The sequence below is a fragment of the Ranitomeya variabilis genome, chromosome 4 (genome assembly GCF_051348905.1).
Source record: "Ranitomeya variabilis isolate aRanVar5 chromosome 4, aRanVar5.hap1, whole genome shotgun sequence".
Lineage (NCBI taxonomy): Eukaryota > Metazoa > Chordata > Amphibia > Anura > Dendrobatidae > Ranitomeya > Ranitomeya variabilis.
Window position 1 is genome coordinate 277435691 of NC_135235.1, and position 7152 is coordinate 277442842.

Consider the following 7152-nt stretch of genomic DNA (forward strand, 5'->3'; position numbering starts at 1 on the left):
GGTTTTCCAATATATGTTCGGGTTCATTTCTTTTGTTTGGCTTAGGTTGGGAAAATTTCATTTTCCAAATCCAAAATGTTGCCTGTTAGAGATGAGCAGATCGATTCGCGGAGGACTGAGTTTGTCCACCACCAATTTCCACACTACTGGAGCACCACAGAGCAGGCAAGCATCTTTTTCTTTGCCCCACAGGCCTCCCTCATAATGTATTGCAGCTATAACATCTTATGGATTATCATACACAGTAAAGTGATGGTCAGTACTTGGACCATCACAGGTCAGCAGTTCCAGCGGAGCACAGTTTGTACAACAGTTATTTCCCATCTCGAGAGTCACCGAGTAAGTTTCTCTCTCCTGTAAAGTGTAAGTTCTTGTGGTCAGTGGGGTATTCTTGCTCAATTTCTTTCTCTCCTTTAAAGTGTAAGCTCTTATGATCAGCAGAGACCTCTCTCTTTTTCGCCTATAAAGTGTAAGCTTTTCTGATCAACACAGGACATCTCACTTGCTCACTCTCCTGTAGAGTGTAAGCTCTTATGGTCAGCAGGGTCCTCTCTCTCCAGTAGAGGGTAAGCTCTTATGGCCAGTGGGGTACTCTCTCTCCTGTAGAGTGTAAGCTCTTATGGTCAGAGGGGTCCTCTCTCTCCTGTAGAGTGTTAGCTCTTATGGTCAGTGGAGTCCTCTCTCCTGTAGAGTGTAAGCTCTTATGGTCAGCAGGGTCCTCTCTCTCCTTTAGAGGGTAAGCTCTTATAGCCAGTGGGGTCCTCTCTCTCCTGTAGAGTGTTAGCTCTTATGGTCAGTGGAGTCCTCTCTCCTGTAGAGTGTAAGCTCTTATGGTCAGCAGGGTCCTCTCTCTCCTGTAGAGGGTAAGCTCTTATAGCCAGTGGGGTCCTCTCTCTCCTGTAGAGTGTAAGCTCTTATGGCCAGTGGGGTCTTCTCTCTCCTGTATAGTGCAAGCTCTTAAGGTCAGTGGGGTCCTCTCTCTCCTGTAGAGTGTAAGCTCTTATGGTCAGCAGGGTCCTCACTCTCCTGTAGAGTTTAAGCTCTTATGGTCAGCAGGGTCCTCTCTCCTGTAGAGGGTAAGCTCTTATGGCAAGTGGGGTTCTCTCTCTCTCTCCTGTAGAGTGTAAGCTCTTATGGTCAGCGGGGTCTTCTCTCTCTCTCCTGTAGAGTGTAAGCTCTTATGGTCAGCGGGGTCCTCTCTCTCTCCTGTAGAGTGTAAGCTCTTATGGTCAGTGGGGTCCTCACTCTCCTGTAGAGTTTAAGCTCTTATGGTCAGCAGGGTCCTCTCTCTGCTGTAGAGGGTAAGCTCTTATGGCAAGTGGGGTCCTCTCTCTCTCTCCTGTAGAGTGTAAGAGCTCTTATGGTCAGTGGGGTCCTCTCTCTCTCCTGTAGAGTGTAAGCTCTTATGGTCAGCGGGGTCTTCTCTCTCTCCTGTAGAGTGTAAGCTCTTATGGTCAGCAGGGTCCTCTCTCTCCGGTAGAGTGTAAGCTCTTATGGTCAGTGGGGTCCTCTCTCTCCTGTAGAGTGTAAGCTCTTATGGTCAGTGGGGTCCTCTCTCTCCTGTATAGTGTAAGTTCTTATGGTCAGTGGGGTGCTCTCTCTCTCAAGTAGCATGTAAGACCTTATGGTCAGTGGGGTCTCTTCTTTCTCATTTGTATTTGTAAGCTCTTATGGTCATCGAGATCTTTTCTCTTCTCTCCATGTGTATTTTACAAGCAATTACAAGCTTTACTGTATTGATATTCAGGCAGACATATTAGCCGCAAATCTAATTTTTGGGGAAATGAAGATTTGCTCATCACTAGTGCCCAATCCTGTTGTTTCAATAAAGTTTCAATGAATCAATAGAAAAAGTAAATATAAAAAATAGACGCCTTTTAATTAGAGTTAAGCAAATCTCACAAATTTCGATTTAGGCAGATTCCCTCAAATCACGGGGTGGGAGAAGGAAGATTCGATTCCCATCAAATAAATTTGTTGTCAATTGAATGTGCTGGGAAGAAGTTAAAGGGAATTTACCACCAGGTTTTTTTCTATGCAATCGGAGAGCACCAGGACATAAGGAAAGCGAGCCTGATTCTAGCGATATGTCACAAACTAGAGCTGTGTTTTGCTGTTTCAATACAATCAATGTTTTATCAGCAAGAAACAGCCTCGTGTTTCCTAGTCCAACTCCACATGTACCATTGATTACCAGTAGTGATGAGCGAGTGTACTCGTTGCTTGGGTTTTGCTTGATTACATGTGGGGATTCCCTAGCAACCAGGCAACCCCCACATGTACTCAGCCTGGCTAGTAGCTGTAAATCATTCAGCTGCAGTGATGAAAACTAAATCTCCGAGCAGTCATAAACACTCGGAGGTCACCCGAGTGTGCGTGGGAAAACTCGAGCAACGAGTACACTCGCTCATCACTAATTAGCAACTTTCTGTCACTACATAATAAGTGTGGACTTTCAGATGACGGTACCCCAGAATAGGCGTGAATTAACTGCAGCAACACTTTTATGGCTTGTGCATAATCAAAGATGGAGTTGAGCATCTTCAAAGGAGATCAATTGAAATGCAGCAAGGATAAACCAGTTATATATGTGATAGTCAAAATTTGGTGCCAGAGTAGAAGTATAGACATCAGCTAAGAAATGTAGAAGAGAGAAGCAAGAATAAAGTCAGAAACAAGGCCATAGGGCAAGTTTGTAGGAATAAATAGATAAGACAGATATATTGAATGAGAGCTATGGAAGGATGGGCCATAATCAACAAAAGCTATGCAGCAATTAGTTTCTTGATCTAAAAAAGTTCCTATTTATACTGAAAGCCAATTGCCATGGCAATCAGATACAGACACCAGAATGAAAGAGTAAACAGTAAATGCAGAGGTCTTGTCCAATAGTTTAGCAAAAAAGTGAGTCAGGTTGCCGAGCATCCTGATGCAAATAATGTCTGGAGCTGTGGCTGCCAGTGGAGACCAGACAGTGACCCAGAAAGCAGGAATACTTTGTCCACCACTGGCCACCTAGTGCTCTAGGTACATTTCTTATTGATTTAGTTGTGTGTCAACTTTCCATTATAGATTTGGTATTCTGACCTTTCATTTATGTACAGGAATATGCCACACACATAAGGCAGCTTCTCATATACATTCGTCTAGTCCCATCATATACGTGTCCTGCGCTCATTCATAAAACAAAATTCTCAAAGAGATTGTCACAGGAAAATCTTCAGTCTGAAACCTGAAGAAACTTCTAATGAATATTAATTACCTTAACGGCTCGCTGTGATAAGACCAAGCCAGATCCGATTTCTCAGCTTGTTGCTAGGAGACCATGGATGACATGTGAGGGTGTAATTTCCCCACAGTTCTGCTCATTTTTCAGCTTCAGAGTTGAGTCTTAGCAAATATGGTGATCCCATTAGGTATTTTATGATGAAGAATTAACATTCGGAATTCTAGTGAGTATATCACAAATGAGAAGCAAATCAAATATATTACTAGATTGTTCATGCGTTAGAATGAACATTAATTATTAAATATTTGCATGCAGTGAAGACCATAGATGTCGGAGTTAAAAGAGGCTCGAGAAAATTTGTTTAGATACAAGCTTCACTTTTATCAATTCGGCTCCACTGCAAATACAAGCCTCTTCCCATAATAAATGTCATCAACATCTATGTGAGTGCCATACATGCAAAAAAAGAGGACACGAGGCTTATTGAAACTCCAGGGACACGGGTGCCAATCAACGAAAATAAAGCATATGTCCAAATTCACCATGTACAAAAAAAGAGCATGGCACTCACCGTCCCACACGAATGTCCATTTATTGTGGATTCATGTAAAACAGAGGCAGTGAGGCTTTCAAGTGGAAAACGCAATGGATAAAGGCCGTTTCGCGCTAACTTCCTTCCTCCTCACCTAGGACTCGTAGAAGCGCAAGTCAGCGCGAAATGGCCATCCCCCGGTGTGTTTTCCACTTGAAAGCCTCCCTGCCTCTGCTTTACATGTATCCACAATAAAAGGACATTAGTGTGGGATGGTGAGTGCCATGCTCTCTTTTTGTACATGGTGAATCTGCGTGAGTGCACTGATCATCAATGGGCAAGAGAAGTGGCAGTGTTAATAAGTGTTGAGACACTTTGAACCAGTCATCAAGCTTTCATAATTTGGCCCTTGTTAAAGTCTTGATCTTTACCATAATTCAGTGTACCCCAATGTCAGTCTTCAAGAGCCACCAATAGATCATGCTTTTAGAATCACCTTAGTATTGTACAGGTGCTGGAATTATTACTTGGGCAACACTAAGAAAAAAATGAAAGCATGATCTGTTTATGGCTCTTGAGAACTGGAGTTGAGGAACAATCACATAGGCAGGTTAGCAATGTAATCATTTTTATTCCTTACGTTCATGGTCTTACAGCAATGTCAGGTAGATGGTCATATTACAATGTCCCCAATCAACAAGATCCCATCCTGGGACCAATAGTTCCACTGCCCCCATACCAGGAGGTACCCACTGGCTCTCAACTTTTAGTTGTCCGACAGCCTTTGTATCTTCTGTCGATATAGTTTGTAGCATAGACGACAGATCTCATGACCATAGCATGTGTATTCTACTCCAGCCACCGATCACAGTCCTTAAGATAGTTGCCAATATCCAGACGATGGATATCACTACAGTAGCACATGTACCCAGCTCCAGCAGACAACAGCATATAGTACAGTCCTAACTGGGGTTCTCCATAAGTCTTTGTGGGTTCAGTGATGGGCAGAGGAGCTTTCACCATATGGAGCCATGGCTCCTTGGGCTGTTCTTGAAGAGAGTCTCTTTGCAGAGGGAGCCAGAGTCTTTTTATATCCACAGCTCCCATTCAGGACATTCTTTCACAGGACTGGATGAAGGTCCATGCATATTTATCCTAAGTTGTGTAGGTTAATACACTGCAGTGGGCTTATGCAATACATACTCAGCAGGAATTTACAAATTAACATACAAGAAGAGTCAACATACAGTCTCATATGAAACAATGGCTCATTTGAGACCTCTGAGACACTAAAGGTACCGTCACACTAGGCGATATCGCCAGCGATCCGTGACGTTGCAGCGTCCTGCATAGCGATATCGCTATGTTTGGCACGCAGCAGCGATCTGGATCCTGCTGGGATATCGCTGGTTGCAGGGAGAGTGGACGAACTTTCTTTCGTCGCAACTCTCCCGCTGACACCGCTGGATCGCCCTGTGTGACGCCGATCCAGCGATGTCTTCACTGGTATCCATGGTAAACATCGGGTTACTAAGCGCAGGGCCGCGCTTAGTAACCCGATATTTACCATGGATACCATGGTAAAAGTAAAAAAAAAACACTACATACTCACCGTCTGTTGTCCGTCATGTCCCCTGGAGCTTGCCGTACTGACTGTCTCAGCGCCGTCCGGCCGTAAAGCAGAGCCCAGCGGTGAACCTGCAGTAACAGCGGTTCACCGCTGGGCACCGCTGTTACGGCCGGCCGGCGCTGAGACAGTCAGTGCGGCAAGCGCCGAGGGACATGAAGGACGACAGAAGGTGCGTATGTAGTGTTTTTTTTTTTTTTTACATGGGGACTTCGGCATCGCTGAAGACAGTTTCAGCGATGCCGAAGTCGCTTGGTCGCTGGAGAGAGCTGTCTGTGTGACAGCTCCCCAGCGACCACACAGCAACTTACCAGCGATCACGTCGCTGGTCGCGATCGCTGGTAAGTTGCTTAGTGTAACGGTACCTTAACAAGAGTAATGGAATGATTGCTTTTCCTGATTATCAATCATGTGCCTGGGCTTATGTATACATAAGATCCAGCCTGCACATCTTACCTTTCTTACTATCACCGAATGGAAACATTGATTCCTGAGGCTGAACTGACGCGCAAGCAAATCTCTAATAAAACACAACAATAAGATCAACGTAACCAAAGCTTCGTGCTGGAAAAAGTTCACGTCCCTTAGAGCCATGGATGCCGCTCTACCTGCATAGAGCTAATAGTCTTTAGAACAAGGCAGGCTCCTCACACTGCCCTAATCTAATACTACTTCCTATGTAACTATATAAAATTTGTAGACAATTTGTTGCTTTGCTCATTTTTGCTGCCTCTAAAAGAACAGTTTCAAAAACTAACTGCTCATTCGCTGTCTAATACACTGCGTGCATAATTACTAGGCAAGTTGTATTTTGATCACATGATACTTTTTATACATGTTGTCCTATTCTAAGCTGTTCAGGCTTGAGAGCCAACTGCAAATTAAGTAAATTAGGTGATGTGCATCTCTGTAATGAGGAGGAGTGTTGTCTAATGACTTCAAAACTCTATATAAGGTGTGCTTAACTATTAGGCAACTTTCTTTCCTTTGGCAAAATGGGTCAGAAGAGAGATTTGACGGCTTCTGAAAAGTCCACAATTGTGAGATGTCTTGCAGAGGGATGGAGCAGTGTTGAAATTGCCAAACTTTTGAAGCGTGATCACCGAACAATCAAGCGTTTCATGGCAAATAGCCAACAGGGGCGCAAGAAGCATGTTGGGCAAAAAAAGGCGCAAAATAACTGCCCATGAATTGAGGAAAATCAAGCGTGAAGCTGCCATTTGCCACCAGTTGGTATCATCAAAGATGAACTTGTGGGACCTTTTCGGGTTGAGGATGGAGTGAAGATCAACTCCCAGACCTACTGCCAGTTTCTGGAAGACAACCTCTTCAAGCAGTGGTACAGGAAGAAGTCGGTATCGTTCAATAAAAAAATGATTTTCATGCAGGACAATGCTCCATCAGATGCCTACAACTACTCCACAGCGTGGCTGGCCAGTAAAGGTCTCAAAGAAGAAAAAATAATGACATGGCACCCTTGTTCACCTGATCTGAACCCCATAGAGAACCTGTGGTCCCTCATGAAATGTGAGATCTACAGGGAGGGAAAACAGTCCACCTCTCGGAACAGTGTCTGGGAGGCTGTGGTGGCTGCTGCACGTGATGTTAATCGTAAACAGATCAAACAACTGACAGAATCTATGGATGGAGGCTGCTGAGTGTCATCATAAAGAAAGATGGCTATTTTGGTACTAATTTTGGGGGGGGTTATTTTTGCATGTCATAAATGTTTATTTCTAAATTTTGTGCAGTTATATTGGTTTA